This window comes from Anomalospiza imberbis, chromosome 1 (genome assembly GCF_031753505.1).
Source record: "Anomalospiza imberbis isolate Cuckoo-Finch-1a 21T00152 chromosome 1, ASM3175350v1, whole genome shotgun sequence".
NCBI lineage: Eukaryota > Metazoa > Chordata > Aves > Passeriformes > Viduidae > Anomalospiza > Anomalospiza imberbis.
The window spans coordinates 140,191,694-140,204,192 of record NC_089681.1 but is presented as its reverse complement, the minus strand read 5'-3'; positions in this window follow the sequence as shown (position 1 = coordinate 140,204,192).

Here is a 12,499-nt window from a genome sequence, read left to right as displayed (position 1 = left end):
TTTTTCTTTTTCTTTTTCTTTTTCTTTTTCTTTTTCTTTTTCTTTTTCTTTTTCTTTTTCTTTTTCTTTTTCTTTTTCTTTTTCTTTTTCTTTTTTCTTTTTTTTTCTTTTTCTTTTTCTTTTTCTTTTTCTTTTTCTTTTTCTTTTTCTTTTTCTTTTTCTTTTTCTTTTTCTTTTTCTTTTTCTTTTTCTTTTTCTTTTTCTTTTTCTTTTTCTTTTTCTTTTTCTTTTTCTTTTTCTTTTTTCTTTTTCCTTTTCCTTTTTCATTTCTCCCTGCACCTATGGCTTTCTATCTGTATGGAGTGTTAAGACCAATACTTAATCTCACTCTTTTGTCTCGGAAGGAGAAGGGGTGTTCTGAATAGCTAACTTTTCTCATAAATTCACAAGTTTAAAAATCCCACAGCACCCCCCAGCCCATTAGCCTTGCAAAGGGTGTTGATATTTGCACAGATCAATATAGGATGTTGTGGTATTTGCTTTTAATGCATGATATGCAAAGGATCTGTTGAATATCTTAGTTTGATTTTAAGTCACATTTATTTCTTGTTTGGATATCCAACATTTCAAAATAAGAGAAGTGCCAGAGGAAATTTATGCAGTCTTCTCTTTCACAAAGGGGAAGTAGGGGCAAGAAGAAGGATACAGAAAAAAACCCCTTCTTTTTCCCCCTTGGCTCACACAGTTTAGCTGAAGGCTTTGATTGTTCCTAAGCAATTAAGCTGTGGTTTTATTGCCTGGGCCTAGACCTTACATTTAGTTTTCTCTTATCAGACATATACAATTTCAAATCCTAACTTGTAAGAATGGCCTTGTCTACATGCTTGTCTAACTTGTTTGGCTGCCTCCAAAGCTGAGCTCTGTTGATTGGTTTTAGGTTCTATGTCCCTTAGGGGTGTGAAGATGTGACCCAGTCCCTGGTGCTACAGTTTGTCTGAATGTGGCTGAAAACTCAAACAAATGATCATTTCTTTTTTACAAAAGATAAGCAGAAGGAATGTAAAGAAAAGCAAAGAATATCCATTCATAAATAGGGATGAATGCTTGTCAAAAGTTTATCAAGGTCCAAAAATAGATGTGTTTGTTCTTTCATGTATGTGAACATTTTCACCAGCTTCACAACATGTTTGGGAGTAATCAGGGTACAGTTACTAACCCAGAAGCTTTTCTCTTCAGAATATCATGTAAGTTCATGTATTAGTCTTTTCCTTACAAAATGGGAACATGCTTTAATCATAATTGTTTATAAAATTACTTTCCTCTAGGAAACAGACTCTTTAACGTTAATCTTAATAAGGCGATTCCTGGATTGTTTGCAGTATAAATTAGACACGAGTATGAATTGTCCAATCTAGACTGATTTTCTTTACTCTAGTCAAAGATATGGTATCCATGATGATGTCTTTATCATTCTCAAGGCAAGAGTTCAACTTTTTGCAGAATAAATCTGCCCAAATATGTTAATGTCTCCTAAAAGGAAGGCAAAATATGTTTAATACTGTATGAAATTACTGAAGAATAATTTTCATGGAATAATTCTGCTTATGTACTTTGCAGATTCTGAGAATTTAACTGATGAAACTGGAAATCAGGAAGGATCACTGAATGCCCTCTTTGACCACAGGCATATAATTTTGCCTAGTTACTCCTAACTGGAAAATGAGAAATAATGTGGGTTTTTGTGCTCATTTTCATGTCATATTTTTATTTGAAGGTTTAAAGGGAGGGAATATGTAATTTCCCTTGAGATTTTATTCTGCTAATGCATCTTTCTCATTCTCAAAATCTATTTCCTGTTGTTTTGAAAAGAGTTGACTTTCCTTCCAGCCATTATTTTTTGCTATTTCTTAAATGACAGAGTGGATATTTTCACTATTAAAATACGTCATTCAAGTCACCTTTAAAACTTCTGTCTGATTAATTAATCAATCAGGTAGAGGTCTGTAATACCTGAGTTTTAAGATATTTTGTCTATAACTGGAGGTTTTATTGTGTATCAGTGATATGCATCCAACATAAGCACAAAGAGTCTTTATGCTTTTCAGGAATCAAACTGCATCCAGGTTTTGCACTCACACTTAAAAAGGGCTACTGAAAAATGTGAAGTGTGCCACAAAAAAGGGTGCCATCAAAAACAGTGGTGCTTAAGCCGAGAAATTGTATTATAACATTTTTCCTTTATGAATTCTTCTGAAATAACTGGAAACATTACTATGTCCCTTGAGATGTCTTCTTTATTCACACTGTTTGCTTTTTTTATTTTCCAAATGAAAGCTTAATGATAACCTACTGTGCATACCAAACACAGATATTTTCATGATAAAATATTTTTTGCATTTGCTGGTTATCCAATCACTTGATCATCTTTTACGTGGTTTAGCAGGTATTTTCATGTCCTGATTTTTCCCCTTTGGTAGAAATGAGTTCAAGAGGAAACCTCCCTGGCAATTGGGAAATGCATGTTTGGGAACAACACAGTATTTATTAATATTACATGGATATATATATATATATGTATATATGTGTGTGTGTGTATACATATACACATATACACAAACACACACAATTTTTTCCATGCAGTTTTAAACTTTCTTTCTTCATTGTTATTGATGATATTTAACACACAAAGAAATTGCATTTTCTTTAACAACCAGAGACTGTTGAAATTGGACCAAAGGTAACTAAATAGGAGTGGCATTTCTCCTGTTAGTGCAAAAAGAGGACTACATGTGCTCAGTTGTGCTTGGAGTTTTCCTGCATTGTGTCTTGCAGTGAGTTCACAGGGTTCATTTTGCACAGAGGGACGGAATTCCTGCCAAAGCCACCCCTTAGACAGATCCGTTTGTCACTCAGGTACCACAAACCTGCTACATTTTGGCGCAGCGGTTTCACCAGAGCCTTCAGGATGAACTGGAGGCCACCTGGAGATCTGGGTGAAGTTTCATTGTGTATCTGAAAATTTGGATTTATCATTTAAAGACTGTGGAGATCTCAGAGAGGTTGCTTGGCTGGAATCAATTGGTTCCTTAGAAAGAAAATGGAGTAAATTTGTCATCGATTGATGCCAGATTTGACACTGTGAAGTCCAAGCAATTATATCAGTTTTCCCAAGACAAGTATCTACTTTCCATTCCTCTCATGCCTACTGATTTACTGAGTTATTCTGCATGTCTGTGTGTGCACTTTAAACTCTTTTTAAATATCACTAAATATCATAGTGTATTTAAAGACAGCATTATGGGCAGATTCTGAAGTATACAACCTAACAGATTTTGCCTGACTACCATGCACTTTCTCTGACTTATGCTGAATATTTGAATTTCTATTTACTAAATAATAATTTTTTTCTTTTTTTTTAATCTTCTCTTTTTAACTCCTACCCATGGTATTTCTTTACCCTCGAGTTTCCTTGGTGTTTTTGGTTTGAGGGTTTACTTTCCCAGAATAGTGAAGATTCAGACTTCTGTCAGACTTTCACTTCACCTGCCTTTAATAGGGGATTTTCATTCACTACTTTCAGTGTTTAATAGCTATGGAGACAATCATACCTCCTGCTGAGATGCTGTCCATCTGCTTCTAAGGTATCGTGACTAATGGGACTGAAAAGTGATGCTCATCATATAACAGCAGTTTGAATGGGCATCAGGAGCTCTGCAATGTGAGCAGACACAAACTTTGAATAAAAAATACATCTTTCAGCATGTACCCTTGGTTTCCTTAAATGTTCAATATCAATCTTTTTTCTGCTAGTTCTGTTTTCCTGCTGAATTCCCACGTACTAATCAGATTGAAAAGTCTGTCGAAACTGCTAGAAGACTAGACTGTAGATCACACCAGGGTCTTCCAGCTTAAAGCAGGGTGCTCAGGAGCTCTAATTCTACTTTCTTCTACCCTCGTAGTGGAAAATATAGATTCTAAGGATGTTGATGTCTTAGTATTTTGCTAAGACATTATTTAATTAAAAACTGATAGTAATAAAATTCCACTTTTACTGGCTCAGATTTGTCTATTTTCATTGACATGAGCAGTTACATTGATAACAGTGAAGATGCATTCTAACAGCAAATTTTTATTGGAGGTTTTTAAAATAATATTTAGGTTTGAGTTCAATGAAAATATGGAGGAGAGAGAAACACTTGATATCCTGTGGTAAGTCAGTTTATTGAATGAAAATTTCTGTACTCTTTAGCAATATGGGTTGTGTCAGCTTTCACAGTGTTTGCGCAGCCATCTGAGAGCAAAAATTCAGCTTTCTTCCTCCTGGGGCAGCATCATTGGTATGCTGGAACTGACAGCTCAGCTGCAGATTGTGCTCAGGACAATGTCACTAAACACATTGAGCATCTACCCTTTTCATTAATGGGTCTAAAACAACCTGGAAGCTCTGTTGACAAAGCTTATTGCAAATATGTTCCAGAGATGACAGCAGGCATTATTACTGCTGGAAGTGAGCAGAGCATCAGGTATCTCTAACTGTATTACCTGCCTCTACTATTGTTCTGTTCAAACATCTCACGGACTTTCACATTATTTACCCTCGAAAAGCTCTGTAGTAGCAGCTGTGCCTTTATCTCTGGTCTGCATTGGAGGAAGTTAGAGTATAGCCAAACAACTTGCCTAAAGTCATACAGGAAGTATATAGTGAATGAAGAAGTTAAATGCTAGATTAGTTCACTGTTTTTCAGGCCTTTCTTCCTCATTAAATAATTCTTGATTTTGTAGATGAAAATGAAGGAGATATTTATGGTGAAATGCAGTGTAAAACACAAATTCTAATGCTTTTACATTACTGATCATAACATAGTAGATGTATCTGAGCAATTGCTTAATGCAAGCTGGAATTCAGCAGGAATCATAACAAGATTTTTCTTGGAAATGCATTTAAGCTGAAAAAAATTGGAATTATTTGTGTGTAAATGATTCCCATCAGTATTGCCCACAAGTGTCAGAAAACTGACTTTGTATGGAGCAGCAAACCCACTACAAGTAAGTACATTTCAAATGAGTGGGTAATGGAAAGCTTTTGCTCTTGGTTCACATTGTGCCACGACAGAAGTGTAGTCACTGAGTCCTGCATGTGAAGAACTAAGAGATGTGATGTGGATGGTGGAAAACATTTTGGTATTTACAATTTGTTATTGCATACCAAAGCAACTGTGAGATAGTGAGATTAAGAGTAACCACTTGCCAGATAACATCATACCAAGCATCTTTACTGGGGTTGCACATCTTAATGCTTATCTCAGAACTATCCAGGGAGCTATCCAGGGGACTTGCTTCACAAAATTTCCTCTTTCCTACATTCAGAGTGATTCAGAGACAGAAAATGGGGGGAGTCTCTGGTTACAGACTTGCCACAAGGCATCCCAATGAAAGATTAGTGAGACAGACTGGATGAGACTAGAATAATTTTATATAATCATATACAGGGAATCTTGTGCCTTCCTATAGAACAAAACACTCCAAGCTGCTTTGAAAAGCCATTAGATCCAGCCATGTGATTCTTCTCAGGTTGCTATTAATGGCCCCATCTATCACAATCTAGTGTGCTATACAGTTCATCATCATTTCGGGTTATTTTGGTGAGCAGAGAGTTTGTTATGATGGAGTGTTGCTGGAGGGTACACTAGATGGCATTCTTGATAACTGTGCATTCCTCTATACTCTTACTGATGCTCAAATATGGTTTAGGGATTCCTGGAATAATTTCAGCGAGTGTGCTAAATTCCCCATCTGTGGCAGATGCTTAAATGCTACACATATAGTTCTGGCTGTATGTCACTTTTCCTGGAAGCAGAGGAGTGGATAACTGGTGTTTAGGCTTTGACAGCTTGTTAACTAGTTGTCATGGAATTGCTGAGTTACCTGTTCAGAGACAGGAGTCTCTGCAGTGCAAATCAGGCTGCCTCTATTGACTTCAAAGGGACCAGGCAACTTTGTGTTAGCTTTGGATCTGCCCCAGTGCCTTTAAAACTTGTACCCCTTGAAAGCTCTCCTGTACAGAAGCCTGGGGCACACAATTATGATGACCTTCTTCATGATCTTATTGTAACATTCATCCTCTTTTCCCTTGTAATACTTGGCACCAACAAGTTGCATTTAATATTAGATAAAAACTAGCTTGAGGCAAACCCATTTCTGTTTACATTTTAAACTGCAGAGCATTCTTTGGGGATCTGTAAAAATAAAAGCCAACAGGGCTGATGTCCATCTTTTCAAAGCCCTTATCTGTATCATATAAATTAGCATAATCAGTATTTAGAGTTCTTGAAGAAGATAAATCTATTGTATTTACATTTTTGTTAGCAATCCAGGAAACTTCATATAAGATTTGTTGTCAATAAATATTTATGAATTCAAGATAATGTTTCTATCTGACACATATGTAGCAGTGGGAGGATTTTATGCTGCATTAATGTAAAAGAATGAAGTGTGATCAAAATGTCTGTGTTAGTTTGATTCAAAATGTCTAAGAAGGAAGTAATTCATCAGTCAAGAAATATTACTCGCTAGAGGGATATTTATCAATCATTCTAACTGAAAAGAAAATCAAAGAGCAGACTCAACCTAAATATTCATCATTACTCTGGCTTTTGAGGTTTCAGATATGATTTCCTGGTCAGTGGCAGGTTTTTTTTTTTTTTTTTTTTTTTTTTTTTTTTTTGAATAAACCACTACAAGGCACAAGTAAAAGAGGCTGTTGATGAAAGCAGCTTCTTGTGTCTGCTCTTTATAGCCATGAGACTATCATCATCAAGCATGATCTGAAGTTTTGAATCACTGAGCTGAAAGAGATCTTAAACCTTCATCTAGTGCACATGTATGCTCTAAAACAGGATGTAGTGTTTTCAATCTGTGATATAACTTCTTCTGACCAGCATTCGGTCATCACTGTTTGCATAGCATTTTGAACATGTAGTAAAACTAGCAAAATCAACAATCTAATCCAGTGAGGTATGTAAATATTAAATATGTTGAACATTAACTTGAACATTCAGCTGAGCAAAGTGGGAAAGGAATGCAGAATGTTGCAGTAGTTATTTGTTTTTCATTAAAGGAGTTGCTTTATATGCTATAAAACTATTTTGGTGTTAATATACTGTATACAATCCTTTAGATTTATGTTCCTCCTAAATTTACCAAGTCTGAAATTTGATTATCCCTGTTATTAATTTTCCATTTGCACTTATTTAAATGCACTCTTAAAGTGAGGTCAGTCACACTGTCATGTGTAACTAGTTCAGCCAAGCACCTTGGTGAGCACTGAAAATTAGTCACAAGTTGACAAATAATGTCACCTGGAGTTCTATTTGTGTAACTGTGTCATCTTTTGTCTTCATACACAGGGCTAAACCTTTCCCTGTACTTCCTTTTGGCTGTGGATTTTAGACTTCAGAGAAGGTTGGAGGGGAAAACACAAGAAAACTTACACAAAGCTGCCCAGATTGTTTTAATGCCATCTTATACTGAGTGATCTGTTTTAACAGCAAATAGTTTATCCAGCAAATTTAACTGGTTTTGAAATACATACAGATATGCTCTGGATGATCTAGTGTGTGCAGCATTTGAAATTACTCATCCAATGACACACTTCAGTCAAAGGCTGACGGTGAGCTGTTCACATGTGCCTGTGGGCATCCTGCCTGTGTGCCATGCTCAGCAAAACCCTGCAGCAGTACTAAGCAGCAGTTCCAAATATGAAAAGATTGACTGTTGTTCTGAGTTTTTCACTATGTGTATTTTGTTCCACATGTCTAAGCCTTTGGTCATCTCTTTCATATGTGACACCATTTCTGTTTCCTTGTTGGAAAAATTCCCGTGCTAACATCAGCTCTCAAGACAAGCTCATGAACTGGTGCAGCACAAACACTTGTACATACACAGTCCATGAGTCAACCCTTATTGACATGCTAAGCAAACAAATATTGGCAGAAAGATAAAAGCAATAGCAAGTACTATCAAACTGAATTTACTGATTTTGTTCTGAATAAACAAGCATTTTGTCATGTTCTTTTCTAGTTTCAATGTCATTTATTTAAAACTTCTTTCTGTAGCAGCTCTTTCAAAACAAAAATTCCGTAGATGTACAGTCACTTCATCCTCTAAAAGATCAGACAGGCATTGTAATGACTCAAAGGTGAATGCCAGGCTATTAACAAACCTCTGACTAGGTGAGCTTTAACTGATTTGAGGTTTCATAATGAGATTTCACACAGCTCTGCATAGTATGTAGCTGCATGGAGTTGAGCCACGTGCAATTTTTAAAGAGCAATTATAAGAATTCTTTGTTAGAATGCAATGTTCCCTGTAAAAGAGAAGGAGCTGCCTCAGTGCTGCCAAGAAATTTCTGCATGATTCTTATATTAAATGCATTAAAAAGGTACAAGTGTGCATATATGTTTATATACAAACAGATGAATATATACATGTACATATATATATGTATGTATGCAAAGATCATAGCTCTACATATATGCATCTCTTTATGCACCTAAATATATAAATTTACAAACATGCACACTTTTGGCATTTTTATGCAATATAGAACTTTATATCCATAGAGAAGAAACCAATCCAGCCATGGTTTGAATACAGGGGACTTTTAATTTTTTTTTAAAGCTATGATGTGAAGGTAATATGATTAGAAGAACAAAAGAGGTCAATTTCGGATTCCTTTCTGTGCCAGGAAAGGCTAATGACAAATTATGTTATGCTTTAATGTCTCTTTAAAATAAAATCTCATTGGAACAGAAAAAGGTTCAAATACATGTTACTTTATTTAGGCTCTCAGCGAAAATAATGGTTTTCACAGTTCATTTGCTGTTGGTTTACTCCATACAGCTGTGCATGAGAATCAGGTCTGCAGGTCATTATACAATCTTGATGTTCCTAGCTGAATCATCTGAAGAGATTGATTGAAAACATACTTCACCTTTGATGTGGGTTTTTTCCCCGTGAGTTTGACTTCATATTTAGTTCATTATGGTATTCCTGGAATGCTGAGTCTCTTTGACATTCATACAACCATGAGGGCAGCAAAAGGTCTAGCTTGCACTAATAGATGCAAATTATATCTAACATCCTATACTTAAATAAATCTACAACTACTGTCTTAAATTGATAAAGTCAAAGAAATATAAATAGAAAGCAACTTTGGATCATATTGACATGAAAAATATCATAGCACAAAGATTTAGGTTTTGATTTTTGACCTCAACTTTGCATTATACGCTGTTCCTGGATGAAGTCAAAAGCTTAATGTTAGGCTTTATTGTATTCATTAGCAATCTTTCATATTGTACTGGCCTTGCATGTCAAGCAAAAACACATTAAAATGTGTGTTATGCCACTAAGAGATGATGTAAATCTTTATTGAGTCTTTGCCTCTTTTCACATTGAAGGCTTGTTAATCCCTTCAATTTTCTTTTGTGGAGGGATAAATAGACCACAGAAGAGCCAGAGGGATAAGACTAAAGCATATAATCTCTGACCAAAAAGCAGAGGAAACATCAAGCCTGTGTGTTTGTGAGGTAGGTAGACAGGGTGTAGATATCGAAGCTGGCAACTGACCATGCAGAAATGTCTCATCATTGGAGCAGGCTGTCCAGAGAGGTGGTGGGTGTCCCATCCCTGGAAGTGTTCAAAGCCAGGATGGATGGGGCCCTGAGCAACCAGATCTAGTGGATGGCATCCCTACCATGGCAGGGCAGCTGGAAACAGATGGTCTTTGAGGTCCTTTCCAACCCAAATCATTCTGTGATTCCGTGATCCTTCCGACCAGAAGTGATTTCTCTGTGTCTGACAATGGTGCATCAGCTACTCCCTTATCTGCCTCTGTGCTTCATAATTGAGCATAGGTTGTATTTGTGAGCTCCACATGGAAAGTGGTTAAAAAAACTGGGTTATTCAAGAAGATAGAAATGACAAGAAGTACTGAATTTCTGTGTTCATACCTTCTATGTAAAATATATCTTGGATTTTCCACGAGGGACACTGACTTGTATAATGCTTACTCTCATCACGGAGATGAGGTTATGGCTGACAATCTTTGAAAATTTATGTTCAACCTGAAGCAGATACCAGCCACAGCCACTTTGTAAATGGCTTCTGGATAGGGCACATCTTGAGTTTGAGTCTCTTTTCAGCTCCCAGGAATAGTTCAATTCCTCTTAGCTTGTCCTCAGGCAAATGCAATAGCCACAGAGCTCCAGGTAACACTGGCAGCTGGGGGAGGAAAGCTAAATTCCACATGCTTGTTGAAACTTGTTTTGTCACTTTTCAGAAAAGAATGCAGGATTCAGGGGATTTTAAACAGAAAGCACAGTTGGTTAGTTACTAAATAGCCAAGTCAATAAGGATGTGTCATTCTCAGAGGACTCATGCTGATTTTTCTGGTTTCTTTCTGGCCCAAAGAACCTTAGTTATTTTATGCATAGCCTATTACCTCTGACCACTGACCTAAGAAGAAAGAAATCCCTTTGGCAGGGGAAGGAATTAACTTTCATCTCCCGCTTCCTGGGGAAGCCCCTATGATTTAAATCAATGGTTTAATTGCTCTGTGTCCTCTTCACAAATGCAGTAGCTGTGAAAGCACTCTGTGTTTTCTGGGGATCTGATCTGGTCTGTGTGCATAAGCTCTACCCTGATAATGCTTACCAAGTCAGGAAGACCCTGAGGGGAACTCAGTGAAGGGAGGCAGCCGGTTCTTCAGTGAGAGCTTTACAGTGCAGTGATCAACAGTGCAGTGTTCAACCATGTCAGAGCATGAGCTCTTCTGCAATTGTGCACAAGGTGAGCTCTTTGGATACTTTAAGGTCACAAAATGCAACAACTGTGAACACTAGGTTCCTTTGATGCTTATGTGGCATTTGAAAAGGGGCTTTCAGGAGCTCCATTTTAGATGTAGTTACCAAAATGTCAACCTTTCCCCAGGTAGGTACTTAGATTCTTTTCTTTTTGCTTATTTTTGGGTTTGTATTCAACCTTAAATCCTAGGCCAGATAACATCTTGCCCCTGAGCAAGACTTGTGTGATCTGGTACCCAGTGAGGTGAGTTTGAGTATGAGAAGGGCCCCCTAGTTACCTCTCAGTTCTCTGAAGAGCTGGCTGGTGCCCAGCACATCAGCTTTACAGCTGTTTAACCATGAGAAGATTTGAACAGAGAGTTTCTTTTGCCTTTTGAATATATACAATGCATTAAAAAAAAAAAAAGGCTGTGTGTGATGCAAGCTCTCTATCTGTCAATATGATGAGGAATATAATGGTTAACCAGATGCTCTGAATCAGGTCTTATTTCCAGGTGCAGGTAAAATCTAATCCTCAATGGAAACATAAGGCTATTGGTCCAGAGGAGACCAGAAATTCTTGTAGTAATGTAGGACATAAATATTTAGTTAACATATAGAGCACTTCATAATTTAACTATGAACTTAAAAGGTTCACTGATGTTCAGACAGACTCTTCATAAACAGGCAAAGTATTTATTTCTTTTTTTATTTGTAGAGCTCATATTTTCATCGCAATGCTATTATCTTATATGATCATCTCTGAAGATCTTGCTTTCTCCAAAAGCAGGAAATTATTCTGGTAATAAAAAAGTGTATTTATGCAAATAGTACCTAGAAAACCACTTCCTATGAAGAAACAACATAAATTATAGGGCAGAAGCCATTTAGGCATCTTAGGTGTTGGTTAAAGAATTAGGTATGATTAGTACAATAATAAAATATCTTTTTATCAGATATTTTCTATCAATTCAAGAAGTTGCATGTGTTGTTCCCTGGAGGAAACTGCTTGTGGCTGGAGAGCACACTTTACAGGGGAATGAGAAGTTCATTCACCAGTGCATTTTTGTACTGCTGCAGACACAAGTGGGGAACCTACTTCTATCTGTGGCAGGACTGCTGCTGATGCTAGACAGAAGATGGAAATTCTCACGTGATTCAAGATCTCCTGCCTCAGATGTGGAGACACCTGACAGGAGAAAATGTGTGAGGTGCAGTTAGGCACAGATCTTCACATTTCAATGTATTTACCAAGACACTGGGAAGGATCTGAGGTCCTGGTACAGAAAAGTCTCTTGAGCTTTGCTTTTGCAGGTACCTCAGCTCTCAGCCTTTGTGGAAGTGCAGCAGAGGAGACACTGCACAGCCTGGGGAAGAGAGGTCTCTGTCCCACCAGAAATCTGCTCAATAGCTCATGGGAGATACAAAGCAGCCAGTGCAGTCAAAATTGGTATGTTTTCAGGAAACAGAAATACCTGGAGGAGCAGTCCTTGTGTTCCTGATATAACACTATCTGATATTCTCACTGCATTAGGAGCACAGGTTTTTTTCCAGTCCTTAATGTAAGCTTCCAACATACTGTGGGCAATGAAGTGTAGCCATGATGAAATCCAGCAGTGTATTCCAACAAGCATAATAGCTAAGCATAGACAAATTACAATAAATTGTTAACAAGTCTCTGCAGATGCCCTATTTTGCTATATACAATAGCTTCC